Raw genomic sequence first — 15,882 nt, forward strand, 5'->3', positions numbered from 1 at the left:
AAACAAGGAGAAAATTTCCAGATGTCTTCTCCAGGTAACTTTGGTCTTCAGGGGGATCAGGTCTTCCCTGCCCCAAGGTGCCCATGTTCACGCTCACAAAAGAGGCAGGCCATTTTCTCCCCTGCTCCTAAGGGCCTCCGCAGGGGACTTTCCACACTGCTAGGCTGAGCAGATTTCACCATCCCTTTCCTGTCTCTCACCTCTGTCCCTCCTGCTTTAGTTAGGGTCTCTGTACACTGCAGAGGCTCAGAAGGATTCCTCTGCCCTGAGCTTGCTCTGTCCTTGGCTCAGTCCTCTTTATTTTCAGCCCTTCAGATGGCTTTCACTTTTTTCCACTCATCACATCTCCAGCCCTGCAGGTGTCCACTGTTTTTCTTTCTGTCTGCGATCCAGGGACTGGCTACGAGAGCCAGCCTGTGGTTCGCAGGGAGGCAGGGAAGGCTGAGTGGACTGGAAATCCCCCCACTTCCAGCCAGTGTACACCTGATACCCTCCTGCTCCTCACCTCCCACCTCTCAAGGCAAGAGGCCAAGGGGAATGGCCTTGAACCAGACTTCTCGAGGGGGAAAGGGCCCTCAAGAAGCCATACAGCGGAGCGATGAAGTGATCACTCCGGTGTGTAGCAGGGTATGAAAGCGTGCACTCCACTTATATAATTGTGGAACCATGTGTGAGTTTTAACCTCTCTGAGCTTTGGTCTTGTCATTCGTAGAATGAGGGTAATAATAGGTACCAACCTTAGGCTGGGTTCCCATAGATGCAACCTCTGAGACAGCTATTCCATTGGAAATGGTCGACTTAGGATGTGAAGGAAATACCAGTAGAGAAGTAGGGAGGGAGACAAGAAAAGGCAGGCTCTAAGGCATGCAATATCAAGTCAGTTACTAGGATAGCTCAATCCTGTTGAGGAAACCCTGGGAGTGCACACACAATGCATGCTGCAGAGTTATCCCACCGGGGGACTGAGGGACTGGGGGTGTTTATATACCAGTTCCCATCAGTTACGGGTGGAGAGCTCTCCCAGAAAGTGTTAATTCTCTGGCACCTCTGGTCTCCCACACACTGGCAGAGTGGGCTCTGATGCCTGCGGGGGAATCTTCAGGGTGGAAAAACAAGCACGGATGATTGAAAACCTTAGAGATGTAAGTGGTCCAGGTGAGGACGCATGGACGGGGCACCAATGGCATGTGTTGCATCACCTCTGAGGGCTGTCCGGAGGGGAAATGAGGTCATGTGAGAAGTGTGCTTAGCACAGTGCCTGGTGCACACGTGGTTCTCGAGTCAAGACCCAGCCTCAGTCTGCCCTCAGCTGCTTGCTCCTGGCACTTCCTGCTGCCTAACCACCATGAGGAGGTCTCAAGGGCTGGAGGGCCAGGGATCAAGAGCAGAGGGGACTAGAGGAAAGAGGACCCTAGGGAATGTGGGGAAAGCCAGAAGGAAGAGTGGGTGCAGGAGAACCAGGAAGGAGGTGGGACCTGAGGTCTAGGCCTGACATAGAATGACTCTGGGCAGCGTGTGGAAGCCCCAATAAAGGTGTGAGCCCCACTCCATGGGCCCAGACAGATGCCACACACAATAAGGGATGGATAAATACTCTTGTCTTCCCTTATATCCACTCTACATGCATTGCCTCTGACATTTGGGGCACTGCTTTCTCTTAAAAAGAAAAAAAAAGGGGGCATTGTGGGGCTTAGAGATACATATAAAAAGTCATGGTGAACAGTAGATGCTTGATAGTGGCAGTTTTCAGAGTGAGTCCACCTGGGCTTTGATTTTTCTCCTTCACATCCCACTTCACCCTCCGGTGCCAGCAGCTGAGACCCCAAGCCCCAGGCCTTCGAGGTTCCACGGGGAAGGACTGCTTCCCTTGCTAGCACTGAAGGCATCCCTAGGGAACAAACAGAATGGGAGCCAGGAGCAGTGGTGAGGACAGGAGGCACAGCACTCTGGGAGGAGGGGACAGCTCTGCAGGAGTGAGGGTGCTGCGTTGTCCCATTTTCTAGCCAAGTTTCCCGGACCTCCAGCTCTTTCCCTGCAATCCACGAAGACACAGTCATTGTGTATGTTCTACAACCTCCAGCTGATACCTGTAGGACACAAACTTGCCCTGAGGTGTCAGGCTATTTTTTTTAACTTTGCTCTAAAGTATCAAATCATAATCAAAACAAATCAAATCAACATGCATTTACTGTGTACCTACTAAGTGAAAGATGCTAAGTTTGATGCGATGGGAAGTCTCCAAATGACTAAAATCATGTGCCCCTGTCCTCAGGAGTTTATTATCTAGTTGGAGAAATGAGGCACAAAATGGCTAAACAGTTAACAAACAATACAATGTGTTAAAAGTCACTGGGTGATTATTAAGTGAGTTAGCCAATGACACATTGTAACATTGGTGACACACAGAGTGCTGAAGAGGAGAGGGAGAGAGGGAGGTGTGGGCTGGGACAACGGAGAAATACGAACAGAACAGTTGCTACAGTCTATTCAATGCCCACACTGAGAAGAACATTCCTCACACCTCTCTGCCAGACCTTCATCTTTAGAGTAAACTAAGGTTAAACCCCTTGCTTCAGGATTTGGGGCTAGAAAGTGACAGAATTGGGATTTAAATTCAAGAGTCTCCACAAAGGAGGAAGATAACTCTTAAAGGATGAGGAGGAACTAGCAGAAGAAAGAAAGGGTTCTGTCCTCTGTGCCCACTCCTGGGCCTTTTGCCACCCTCATGCACCCCCAGCCCCCACCCCCATGAATGGCTGGGTGCAGTGCATGGGGGGAGGGGTCAGGTGCTGGGTCTGCTCCCTTGGCCCATGCTTGTGCTGCCTTCCAGCACAGAAATTCCCTCCATGGAGGGATCTCATTTGACCCAAAGATGCTGTGTTCTAACCAATGGAAAATTGCTCACTGCTTGTCTAGTTATTATTCATTTCCTGATCTTTAATGACTGATTTTCCACCAATCAGCCCAAAGTCTCAAGCCCAACACCCTGTAGACAAGGCCTGAGTCTCTGAGTCCCTAAAAGTGACTGCAGGAGGGCCTGCAACATCTCCCAGGGCCCAGGCATCCAGCCGACCAGCACCTAGAAAGACAACCTAGCCCCGACCCCAGTCCTAGGTGCCCTCCCTTCCCCTGGGACAGCTCCCCATGCTACCATGGTCCTCTACCTGATAAGCCTCCCCACAGGTTAGGAACCCCCTCTTAAAAAGGGGGGAGTCTAAAGAGTGCCTTGAAAGTTCCTGGCACAACACATTAAGATATCACCAACCCTTATAAAATATTTCTTTATTTAAATCATGATTTATCTTGGGGAACAGGGACCTCTGTGGAAGAGGAAAAGGCTGTCCACCTCCTGTCCCTCCTTCACCTCCATTCAGCACAGACCCAGGGTCTTTCTGAGTCAGCAAGATTGGGAAGCAGGGTGGGGAGAAGCAGGTGGGAGATTGGGAGGGCAGAAGATTCTACAGGGGGAAGGGAAAGCTAAGTGTGTTTGTGGGGGGGCGGGTTCACAGAAGGAAGCTCACTGTAGCAAGGAGACCACAGTAGCCAGACATCGGCCGTATTCTAACTGTCCATCAACAGAAGGCTGGGGAACAAAATGGGGACACATGGAATCTGGTGGAATGCTCTCCAGCAGCCTGGGAAAGAAATGATCTAGAGGTACACACAACAAACACGTAGACATTCATCCCGGCAACATGTAGCTGAGTAAAAAATAAGTAAAAGCAAGCAGTGGCAGGATACTTCTTATTTAAAATTTTAAGATATCCAAGCAATACTAAAGGGCTAAGAGTATAAAACTTACCTGGGAAGATCAATTTCAGTAAACTGGTTACCTAAGGCAAGGGAAGGAGGGAAAAAGAGAGAGAGGGATAGATATGAAAAGGACCTCAGCTATATCAGCAATGATTTTTTAAATTTTTTGTTTTTAAGCATAAAGAAAGGTGCAGAAATCATAAGTGTACTTACAGCTCAATTAATGTTCACAAAGTGAACATACCCATGTACCCAACTTCCAAATTCAAAAGACAGAACATTTCCAGACCCCCAGAAACCACCCCGTCCCCCTCCCAGCCACTCCTTCACCTAGAGTAGTCATTTTTCTGAGTTCTAACACCATCAATTAATTTGATCAGTCTTTGAATTTCAGATCAATGCAATCATACTCTGTGTTTTCTTTTGTGTCTGGCTTTTATGTTCAACACTGTGAGATTCCTCTAGGCTGTGTGTGGCAAAGGCTTATTCCTTCTCATCGCCAAGTATTAGCCCACATATGAGAAGGCCCTGATTTACTTACCTATTCCACTGCTGACAGCTACATGAACAGTCAGCACATCCAAATAGACGGCATTGCATTCTAGTGTGTGCCTTTTGGTGAACATATATATGCACGCATTTCTGTTGGTATATACTTAGGAGTGGAGTAGCTATATTATACTGATATAGATTTATTCTTTCATAACAAAAAGAAAGTTTTTGGAAAAAAAAAAGTAAGATTCAAACAACCAGATGAATGGAAATAGAAAATATCTGAGCTTAGGTATGTTGGGACTGTGGGAATAAAGAGACTAATGTTTCTAGAGGCACATACCACCACCTTGGGTGTCAGGCCTGCTACTAGGAAGGAACAAGCTCACCCATTAGCCCACTTATGCCTAAAACAGAGAGCCAGCTGACCCTGGGAAAGGGCATCTGCTTCAGCACAGGAAAACCTGGGAGCAAGTCCCTGTCGCCCCACCTCTTCGCTTTTGACCTAGGTAAGTTAGCGGACCTTGCTGAGGCCCACCTGTAAAATGGGGAGAAGAGCCACCAGAGCTGGGGCAATAAAGCTGAACAGCACATTACTCAAGGGCCCAGCACACAGCAGACATTTAATACGTGGTAACTCATGATTTGCAGCGTTGTGAGGTTAGTATTCATTTTTAAGTGAGGAGACTGGGGCTCACAAAAGGGAAAATAAGCATTTATGGAAAGCACTCAAAAAGCAGGCTAGGTGCTTTGCCCATCCTTTCTCATGCTACCCTTCCAACCACCCCAGGAGGCATTCTCCCAATTTTGTGGGTGAGGAAACTGAGGCTCAGACATCTTGTAGCTTGCCCAGGTCACACACTGGTGACAGAAGCTGAGGTTCAACCCAAGGCAGCCTGACTCCAGCCCCTGTGCTCTTAACCATGGTCTCCTTAGTAGGATCAGACCACGAGCCTCGGTTCCTGCCACCACCAAGTTCCTGTGCCTGCCCTGAATCCTGTGAAGGAACAAGGACAGAAAAGGGACCCTCCTGCCTGCTCCCAGTTACTCCCCCTTGGGAGGCAAGGGTTACTCTTTTGAACCTTTTTACAAAGTTCTTGCATCAGGAAGAAGGGCTTTGGACTGTCTTCTTTGATTTGGGGGCATTTTTTCTGTATCTTTCTTTGGGGAAGTTTTGTTTTCTTCACTAACAGGTGAAGGACAAGACTGAGTCTTTTGACCCCTTGGGCCCGCCACTGTGTCCCACAGGGTGCTGGGAACACAGCTGGCCCAGAGATGAGGGATAAACTAAAATGAAAGCAAAAGCACTTCCCAGGGCAATCCCTTTGGGCACGTGAGCCCATGTGTGAGGCATGGAGGGCTGCTGCAGGGAGATGATGGGGACAGGAGCAGTGGGAACAAGAACCAATCAGAAAAGGGCTGGAGAGGCCCATTGGAGGTCACCTCCTTCCAAGTCCCCTGCAGAAATCCCCTCTTTTGTGTCCAAGGTCCCGAGTTTGCATCCTGCTCTCAGCCTTTACAGCAGGGAGGCTGGGAGGGAGGGCTGAGCGCATGGTCGCTGGCCCGGCTGACCTGACATAAGGACCTGCCATTCCAGGCTTGGCCTAGGGCTGTCTGCACTTCATGACTTCCACCAGAGCTGGATCTCCACACAAAATAAATCGGAGCATACAACCAAGGACTTCCTCCCAAAACATCCTTGTCCTCAGGTAACCCACAAGCAGGCAATGCCACTTTAAAGACGTCCATGAGCTTCTTCCTTGTCCTCACTGACATGGCTCAGGATACAATCTGGCTCCATCATTTACCTGCTGGGTAAACATAGGCAAGTGACTTGATCTTTTTATGCCTCAATTTCCTCCTCTGTAAAATGGAGATAATAGAACTATCTACCTCATGGGGTTATTGTGAAGACTACACTAGTCGGTGTGCCTGGCATGTGGTTCAACTCAAATCTTAGCTGTTATTTTAGCCTTATTGCTACTGCTATTGCTTTACTGAAAAGGACACTGTGATAGCCAAATAAATGGTACTTAGAGCCCTTCCCCCCACAATGTCACATCTAGATATCTGAAAGGCTCCTGCAGGACCTAAATATGCCTGTTGAACCTGCCCAACTGGGCAAATACATAAGATCTGCACCTGGGCAGGTGTCACCAACATTACAACTACTTTAGACTATTGCACCCACAGAAAATGTACAGAGTAAGTGATAAAGAACAATCCAAGAGGGAGCCTCCTCTCTGAGATCCCTTTTCTTTAAAGCCCCATTGGAAGGGCCTTCTCTTCCAAAAAGGCCTCTCTCCCCAGGCAACTAAATATCAATTCTTGCAGCCACCCCCCCCCCCCCCCCCCCCCCGCCCCCTCCACCAGTCCAAAGGGGCATCCTGTGTCTGCCCCTTGTCCACCTGCCTCAGGCGATCTGGGGCCAGGAGAGCCTTCAAGAGCCATTGCCTTCCCGCCGTGATCCCACAGCAGGGTCCTCCCCTGGTCACCTGACTGGGCTGGGTGGGGGCGCTCCTTGGTGATCCCCGAGGCATCCCTTGCTTCTCCCCACCCTCAATACAGACTGACGGGAGATGTTTCCGGCGTGGGGGGCGGGAGGGAGGATTTACTGAGATTTCCACGAATCTCGGAGTGGGGCATCTGCTACCAACATAGCCCTTCCTCTTGGATCACGGGCCTTTCCTCATCCGGACTTCCCCCTCCCAACCCAAACACACCACGGCCGCCAACATCACAATCCCTCTGGTCCCCCGGCAAAGCGGCAAAGACGCTGAGTTTTGTTTACAATCTAATTTGTCCAGGTAATTGTCTCGACTTTGCACTTGGCTTTGCCCTCGTGGCTCGGCCTTGGGCCCCTTCTTCACTGGCTCGCGGAGCACTTGATGGGAAATTCCCCTTCCTCAGAGGGAGGCAGCGCGCGCCCGGGGGTGACTGTTCACAAAGCCCAGAAGGAGCCTCCCCGCCCCCCACCCCGGTTCAGAAAGCCCACCCCCAGTCCCCACCCGGTGGGGAGCAGGAGGGAGGCCGGGCAGGGCCGGGGCCGGACGCCGGCTCCGGTCTCGGGGCCCCTGGCCACTCCCTGCGCCGGGCGCAGCCCGCCGGGAACCAGTGAACCGTGTGGGAGCAGGACTTGGCCGTACCTCCAGACTCCAGGGTAAGGCCAGGATTTGCAAAGCGCGCCACAGGATTAGTCCGAGGCCAGGCGGAATCCCTCAGGTCTCTCCACCTACCCCCGTTTTCAGATCCGTAGCCCCACGTCTTCTCCCCACGACCCCATTTTTCCTCCCCTAAAGTTTGGTCCACGTGGTCTTCTCTCGCTCTCGCTGGCTGTCTCGCCGGGTGAAAGTCGCTGCACCTGCTTTAGGCGAATTATGGTAGCACTAGAAGTTGTTCTCCCCTCCCTCCGCCGCTCGCTCCCTCGCTCCCTCCTCCCTCGCTCTCCGCGCGCTCCCTCCTTCCCCTCCAGCCCTCCTCCTCCCCCGCCCGCGCGCCGCCCGCTCGCAGCCACTCGCATCCCAGGCTCAGTCGCAGCCCCTCGGAGTCCGCAGCCGGCCGCCCCTGCCGAGCGGACTGTGCGGCCGGCGGCCGGGACGGAGCCCCCAGCCCGCAAGGAGGGCGCGGCGCAGGCGGCGGCGGCGCGGCGGGGAGGAGCCCGGGCCGGAACCAGGGCTGGGCCGGGGGCGGGGACGCCGGGGTCCGGGAGCTAAGGAGCCGGAGCGAGCTAACTAGCGTCGCGGAAGGACCGGGAAGGAGGAGCGGGGCCGGAGCGAGCCCAGCCGCCCACAAAGTGCGATGGCCCGGCGGGGCTGAGGCGCGCGGCGGTCGGCGCGGCGCGCAGGGAGCACGCCCGGGAGCCGCGCGGCGCGAGGCGGCGCGGAGGGGCAGCCCCGGCGGGCGGCGGCGGGCCCGGGCTGCGACCGGAGCGAGCCCCATGCCCCGCGCGGGCTGACGGGCCGGAGCCCGCACGGAGCGGCCGGGCCGGACAGGTAGGTGGCGGGTCGGGCCCGGGAACGCGGGTGGGGGCTGGGCCGCCGACCAGACCAACTCCCTAGCTCGCGCACTCTCTCGCCCGCTCGCTGGCTCACTTTGTGTTTGCAAACTGCCCGCCGGAGACGCGCGGGGAGGAGCCGGGCCCGGACCGGCGTACTTTGTTCCAGCCAGGGCCGGCCGCGGGGCACTGACCCAGCGCAGCCGCGACACCCCGCCCCCGGCCCGGGCCCCGCGGGCCGGAGCTGCCTTGGGAACAGGTGGGGACTACGGCGCGGCGGGGGTGGGGGCAGCGAGAGGCCGGCCGGGGGGGCGGCTGGAGAGGCCACTGAGGCCCGCCCTTCCCCAAGAATCTGGGCCCCGCCCCCTCCCGGCCTGGCCGCTGGGAATGGGGTGTAAGGGGGCACGACCCCCCCCCCCGCCCCCAGTCAGACAAAGAATACTTCCCGGCCCGGACTTTCCTGAGCTGGGAAGGGAAGTGGTGAAGTGGGCTCCCCCAGCCCCAGTCTGTGCGGGACTCCCCAAGACGCGCTGGAGGCAGATGGACGTGGGGGAAGCGGGAGGGGGTGGGGACGGCGGTCCTACCCGCCGCGTCGCGTCAGGTGAGGAGGGGACTCGTCTTGCTGAGGTCGCACCTCGGAAGTGCCCCAGCCAGTCAACCCCTTCTTCCCATCCCTCAATCGGCGCGGAGACTGAGCGGAAAACTTCCTGGGCTCTTGAGAGCGTCTGGAAACTGCCCCTGTGATTTTGTGCGCCGACGGTGGAGGGTGGAGGAGCGATCTGGCCGACACTTCTACTCAACCCTTTTGGGGAGAGCCCTCGCTCCGTCGTGAAGGAGGAGCAGGGAGGGCGGCAGCGGGGGTCGGAGGCCACCGGGGAAGTATCCTGGAGGGACCGAGCAGGAGCCCCCCGCAGACTGGGGACTCTAGTGTCTCGTCTGGCCAGAGTCCCCGCCAGCACCTCTTTGACCCGCGGCGCCCGAGCCTCGCGTTCCCCATCAACGCCAAACTAACTTCCTTGGGTTACTCCAGAGCGGTTCTACGGCGCTAGAATGCGGAGCGCCCCGAGCGATCTGGGGTGCCGGCTGCCCGGGTAAAGAACCGTGCGATTTCGCGGGACGCGGATTCTGAGGCAGAGGCCCGACAGAAGCGGATCCCCTCTCTCCCGCAACTGGGGCGACCTCGTGAACACACCCGCTTCCCACCCACCCCGACTCTCTAGGTTGGGGGGAAGAAGGATACGGGAACCCGGAGCCCGGAGAGCGCCCCGCTCCTCCCTTTTCACCCTGGCCTCTCTCGCCACCCTCCTCCTGGCTGGTTTCCTCGCTCGGCGGCTAGTTTTAAGGCATCCGGAGATCCCCGCGTGTCTGGCACCCCGGCGCCCGGCGACTCTGCCAGTGGACCGTAGTGCCCAGAGCTGGGGATAGGGGTAGGGGACCTGGAGGAGCAAATCCGAATGTGAAGCTGCCACATCGGCGGTTCCCAAGAAAGCCCGGGAGCATTTTGGCCAATGCGGGTTTTACCTGCACTTCAGCATCTTCACTCCGGTTTCAACGCACCCGCCTGAATTCGTCCCGGCCGAACTGTGTCAGGTCTGGGATTGAGGGTCGCGGGAGCACAGCTTAAGGGGACAGTTGCTAGGGTTGGCCCGAGTGCCCCTTCTGCCACTCAGAAACAAGGAGCAGCGGGATTGTCTGGCCTGTAGCTGCGGGAAGGTCTACACCCGTCCCACCGCCGAATCCAGAAGCGCGCTTTCCGTGGAGAACCGGGACTGAACGGCCTCTTGCGAGGCCCGACTGAACCGGCCCCGGCCCCGGGTGAACCAGCCGGTAGGTGCAGAGGCGGAAGGCCGGGCCTAGCTGGACCAAGCTGCCTGAAGGGTAGCTACTGGCCTCCCTCCGAAAACCTCTGCCGGAAACCCCTGCGGGAAAGTATGCAGGCTTTTTTTAACTTGAGAAACTTTGTCTTGTCCTGGGTTCTGGGCTCTTTGTTACCTGGTGGCTGGAGGGAGGGCACTGGAGCTGGGCTGTGCATCTGGACAGCTTGCTGGCTCCCAGGGTGCCCTAGATCTGAGTCTTTCAAAAGTCTTTGAGTTGGGGGTTCCCCATCTGGCGTAGCTCACACTCTAGTCTGCGGGGCAAGGTGGCATGGGGAGGAGGTGGCATTGTGGGTGCCCCCTCTCCCACACACACCTAGGCTCCAGGGTGAGATCCGAATCTCTCCTCCTAGACCCTCAGGCCCTCCTTTACCCTGGCTTTAGCCTTGGCACTAAGTTGGGGGAGGACACAAGAACCTTCTCTCCTGGCACTAAGTGCTGGGTGCCTGGGCGGGGTTTTCTATCCTTCTCCCAGTCCTGGGCAGGCTTCCCAGAAGTTATGGAGTTGGGGAACCCCTGAGCCCTGGGGAGGGAAGGGGCTGACACCAATGCTGGAGAATGCCTGGGGCAGGGTAGGCTGGGCCCAACTTACAAAGGGGCCTGCCCCTGTTCCTTTCTGTGTAGGTACCCTCCTCACACCTAGACACCCCATCCCCCTTCCTCTGCCTTTGGCCAAAAACTTCCTTTCTGGCTGTAGGCAGGTAGGTTCCTTCTTGCCAGGAATGCGCATATCCTGCTGGGCCCCCACTGGGAATACACCTCTTCCTTGGGGGGAGCTTTCTTTTGATCCAGTAATTCCCCAAATGTTTGCTGAGCCCCTACTCTGTCTGGGCAGGTCCCAGACTGGGTACTGGGGTACCTGTATGATGACGGCTGGGCTCTGTCGTTGCTGGTATAGCAGAGAAGGATTTCAGGTCAGGGAGAGAAGGGTGGAGACAGGGTGTCTGTTTCAGAGGAGAGATCTGAGGTGCAAGGGAGGGGACGGGTCATCTCCCCAAGAAGCCGCCTTTGCCTGAGAGCTGCCCGCTCCTTTCCTACATCTTAACCTTGTGCTGCCCCACTGCCTTGGCGGTTTCCTGTCTTTCCAGCCTGCATGCAAGCCCCTCCACTCCCATCCGAAGCAGGCACAGTGTCTTTACTTTCCTAATGGCCTGAACTATGTGAAATAATAATTTCTTCCATCCCAGAAGCTTCTCACAGTTTCCCTTCCTTGAGATCTTACTGCCCTCCCAGCTTCCCCAGACCAAGGCAGGACAGGTACTATTTTTGACAGGACTCTGAGGCTCCTTTGGCTGAAATGGTTTCCTCAGACTCAGCCCCAGAACTCTGGAACCCAGAGCAAGGAATGCAGGCCTCTCCGGGGCAGAACGTGTGGTGTGTCAGAGTGGAAAAGGCTTTGGAACTTGGCAGTAGGGATGGACTCTGGGGAACTTAATTAAGCTCTTCGAACCTCAATTTTCTTCCATTGTAAAGTAGGTCAATAATCCCCACCTTAAAGAGTCCGTTTGGGAGTCGCAGCAGAGAGCTGATGCGAAGTACCTAGCACGGTGCCTGGCGCGTGGTAGTGCTTGCCGATCAGGGGTGGCTTTTATTTTTAGCTTACCGGCACTGCCAGGCCACATGTTGGCTGAATACTGGAAATACTGGAGTATTAACCTTCATTTTTATAGGGTGGAAAAATGAAGCCCAGAGAGAAGAAGTGACTTGTCTGAGGTTCCGCTGCTACTTAGTAGCAGAGCTGGGACTAAGATGGGGAGTTTCTGACTCAGTGTAACCAGTAGGGATTGAGCCTGTGCTGCGGGGAAGGGAGAAAGGCAGGGATGAGAGGAGCTGCCACTGCCCCCTCCACAAGCTCGGCCTAGGCCCCTCTCTTCCTTCCAGGTGAAGGCTGTATCTTCCTTTCCTGGAGTGTGAGGGTTCAGGGCTCAGAACCTGGCATTTCCCACCTGCATACAACCCTGGAGCGTCCCCTAGGCACTCCTAAGGCGCTTATGGAGACAAACGTAAATGGAAGAGACAATTTCCCAGAACTCAGAGGAGGAAAAATGACTGGTACCCCCCTCTTTCCAAAAAAGGAGATTTCTAGGGTTTGGCATCCCTAGTCTACACATCCTTATGGAACACGTTTGGCAGCAAGTCTCAGACTGGTTTGGGACCTACCACTGAATGGATCATCTGGAAGAAGCAAAAAGAAACTCTGGTTGAGCCTGAAGTTGTTGGCTGTCTTCAGTGTTGTCTTCTGGGACACTCCGTGGAAATACACACCTTCGCTGCTGCTGGTTCCGCTAAGCCGGGATCACAGTGGGAACTCTTTCCTCGGAACCCTGTGGCTTTGGATGCAGTAGTCTTGTGAGATGTTGTACCCGGGCCCTTGCAGAACGTGGACTCAGGGCACGCCTGTTTGAGCTAGAAAGCGAGAGTTCCTGGCACAAAAGGTACACAGATGAACCGGGCCACAGGGTGTTGAGCCGTGGAGTCAGTGCTGCTGTGGTGTCACCTGTCCTCCCTTGCTTTGATTCCGGGTCCCAGGACCCCAGGTCTTTTCCCAGCTCTTCCTCCAGCACAGCCTGGCACCTTTCTTCATTCCAGTCTGGGTGGTAGCCATATGGCCTGTGCCCTGAGTCCCAGCTGGTCTGGCCACCTCCCTAGGCCTCTTCCTGTGCCCAGCTGGAGCCTCCACATCTGGGCCCTGAGAGTGAGTGGTTGTGTGGAGAGGATGAAATAGTTCTAGGCAGAAGGGACAGCTTGGTCACAAGTAAAAAGACATGAAAACGTGGTAGTTCCCAGGCAGCTGGGAGAGTGGGTGGGGTCAGTTGGCCATACAAGACAGAGGTAAATGGTGTTTCCTTTCCCGCTTGAGTTAATTCCAATGGCACCTGACCTGGGCAACCATGTAAATGGGCGGGGGCGAGATGGTGGGTTTTCCGTAGCCAGGAACAGAGTGAACTGTGTAGAATAGAGACCCTCAGGCATTTGTTCAAGTAGGCAGGGCTGGTGGGGTGGAAGCTCCTAAGAATTCTGACTGGCAGGAAGGAGGGTGCAAAGTGATGGCAACTCAAAGGCAGGGTGACTGGGGAGTGGAGCCAGGGACTTAGTAGTTGTATCTGTTTTACAAACATCATGGAATGCCCACTGGGTTTGGCGTGGGGCTGGGAGAAGAGGTGAAATGAGAGGGGCTCACTTGCAACTTAGAAAATCAGAAATTGAGCAAGGGCTGGAGCACTGATCTTTCCTAAGGGTACTGGCCACCTGAGGCAGGCTCAGGTCCTGACTCCTCCAGGTGAGACAGGACACCTATGGTGCCCAGAGAGAGTCCTTGGGAGGGCCTATCCATGTGAAGGGAAACTGGAGGTAGGTGGGTAAGGGGGCTTCTGTTCTCCTTTCCTGAGTGGGGCAGGCCCGAGCACCCTCCCTAATATTCCATTCCCTGGCTGGCTTTACATTTCTAGAAGATGGTTTCTACATTTCTAGGAGACCCAGACAGGCCTAAATAAGTTGGTCTAAAAGAGGGTAGCAGTGTACCTCCTCCTCTCCTTCCAGAGTTCTCCATGCAGGTGCACATCCACATCCTGGAGGTAAATGATGGAGCTGGGGAGAATTTGGGGGAGAGTCAGGATTTGCAGGAGACCCAGCAAGAAGCAGCTGCTGCATGCACTTGGGGAGCAAAATGCCAGGCATCTTGAGGCAGCCGCATCTCTGGATCGGAGCCGGAGGTGCTTCCGATGTTGAGGGTAGAGTTGGTCCACTGAGAAGATCCCTCCTTTAGGTAGCCTCTGGGATTTCTTTCCCCAGAGAGCCAGGGCTACCTGTCTCCCCTCCCTGGCTGAGGACACTTTGGGGTACTTTCCCACCCCCCACTTCCCTGAGCTCCCAAGGGCATGCATGAGTTGCTGGAAGCTTCTTGATGTCTGAGACCTGAGCAGCATCACCCCTCACCAGATGCTGAGAAAATGACTGCAGGTCGGGCCAGCTTGGACCGGCAGCTGGGTATGCATCCAGGGAACGCTGGAAGAGGGGGCAGCTTGGGCAGCATGGCTTTTTTTTTTTGCCACAGAGAGGGCCACTCGTGCTGTGTGCTACACCCCTTGTACTCAGGAATGACTTCATGAGTCTGAGTCCTAAGCAGGGTCTGGACTCAAGACAAGTATATCATGAAAGGCCCCAATAAGTGCACGGCTGTCAACTTCCTAAGTTGCTCTGTGGCTTTAGGTATGACCCACCTTCTCTCCGGGGCTTGGTTTTCCTAAATGTAAAGTTGGTGAAGCAGGGCCTGTGGTCTCTTTTTCCTGGCGTCCACATCTGGAAGCCATGAGCTGGCAGCCAGGTGAGAAGAGACCTGAAGGCCCCAAATGCAAACTCTCTTCCTTCTGACCGTGTGGGGAGCCTGCTGTCCCCGAGGGTCCTTCCTGAAAGGGGCACTGTGGAGCCTGGGGGCAGGAGATCCTGCAACCCATGCAAGTCTCCTCCTTCCCAATTAAACAGTGGAACCTGATTAAAGGGGGCACTGCCCGCCCCTTCCCGTCTGATCCCCATCGACGAGATTTCCCTTCATCAGAATCTCACATCCTCCAGAAATTAATTTGATGCCTCTTGTTATCAATTAATTGAATCTCACTGGGGGAGAGAGCTCCGAGAGGCAGCCTGCAGCCTAGCCCTTGTGCACTGCCGTCCCCCCCTCCCCCTCACACCAGGAGAGCCTGCCCCTCCCCCATTTCACGTTCTGCTTTGCTTTTAATTTCACTTATTTTCTAAAATAAAAACACTACTGCGGACCTCTTTGTCCAGTTTGGCTTGGATGGATGTCCATGGGCTGGGTACTGGCTGGAATTCACCCTTTCTAAGGTAGGGGGCAGTGGGACTTCCTCTCCTTGAATAAACAAAATCTCCCCCTTTGGGAATTTGGCCCTGACCCCAGAGTGCTCCAGGAGCTGCTGGTGAGAAACCCAAGACACCTAGGGGAGGGAGGGTTGGGGTAGACTCCCCCCTAGTTGGGGAGGAGGTTGGCGAAGAAGGACCACGCTAGGGACCTCTCAGCCATCGGGATTTTGTTCTTGTTCTGTTTAGAAGCTGTTGCCCCTGCCCCGGCTGATCCATTAAATGTAGGACAGAGGGCACAGGTGTGTGGTACCTCCAAGGTTTCCAACCGCCAGGTCAAGTACAAAGCCTCAGCATTTTCAAGGATACTTGGAAACCCTAGCTTGGCCCCCTGCGAAGAAGATGAGGGGAGAAGGTTCTCGTAAGACATGCCCACTGGAAAATCTGGGTGGGGTGGGGTGGGGGGGGACTGTGGCAGGTAGACTAGGTGGTCACCAGACCCCGACTGTGTTTTGCAGTTTGACATACCTCCTTGTTCTAATTCTCACCCCCACCCTGAGAGATTGTCCAGGTAGCGATAGTTATTACTCTCATTTTGACAGGTGAAGGACCCAGGCCCAGAGAGGTGACATGACTTGCCCAGAGTCACACAGTTAACTGGAACTTGCCTGTCTGGAATGCTGGGTCACAAATTGACTAACTTCATTCCTGCTGAGTTTTGTTGACCCCCACACAGTTCATTACAATGAATTTCACATCTATATCCCCACTTCTGCTTCTTAAGAAAACCCATACCCTGTCGACCCCGCGCCTGCGATTCTGTGTGGTAAGGATGGACTGGACTGAGTACCGGCCACCCGCCGCCTCCTTTCCTCCCTCCACTTCTCACCTGGCCTCCTGGGTGACGGCCTAGCCCCGGGAGCATTGTGGTTAGCAGTTTTGACTCGGAGTTTT

General features: G+C 54.9%; 1 protein-coding gene and 1 long non-coding RNA gene across 7 annotated transcripts in view; one reads left to right on the forward strand and one right to left on the reverse strand.

The window, feature by feature from the left end:
• Positions 1 to 3,267: 3,267 nt before the first annotated feature.
• On the reverse strand, positions 3,268 to 7,702 carry LOC123631855. Of its 2 annotated transcripts, none has more exons than XR_006733249.1 (3): positions 7,392 to 7,702; positions 3,803 to 6,053; positions 3,268 to 3,635 (listed from the first exon to the last, which is right to left on the reverse strand). It is a non-coding gene; the product is annotated as an uncharacterized LOC123631855 (long non-coding RNA). The 2 variants fall into 2 exon arrangements; XR_006733248.1 differs by having other exon boundaries at positions 3,803 to 6,056.
• A 271-nt stretch (positions 7,703 to 7,973) lies between these two features.
• FOXP4 (forkhead box P4) overlaps positions 7,974 to 15,882 on the forward strand; it is a 49,983-nt gene continuing 42,074 nt past the window's right edge. For 4 of the 5 annotated variants that reach the window (XM_045541887.1, XM_045541890.1, XM_045541889.1 and 1 more), the window contains exon 1: positions 7,974 to 8,237. The gene's annotated coding sequence lies outside the window, so the exon portion shown is untranslated. The remainder of the gene's footprint in view (positions 8,238 to 15,882) is intronic. The other variant, XM_045541892.1, reaches the window with a different exon arrangement.

The sequence above is a fragment of the Lemur catta genome, chromosome 2 (genome assembly GCF_020740605.2).
Source record: "Lemur catta isolate mLemCat1 chromosome 2, mLemCat1.pri, whole genome shotgun sequence".
Classification (NCBI taxonomy): Eukaryota; Metazoa; Chordata; class Mammalia; order Primates; family Lemuridae; genus Lemur; species Lemur catta.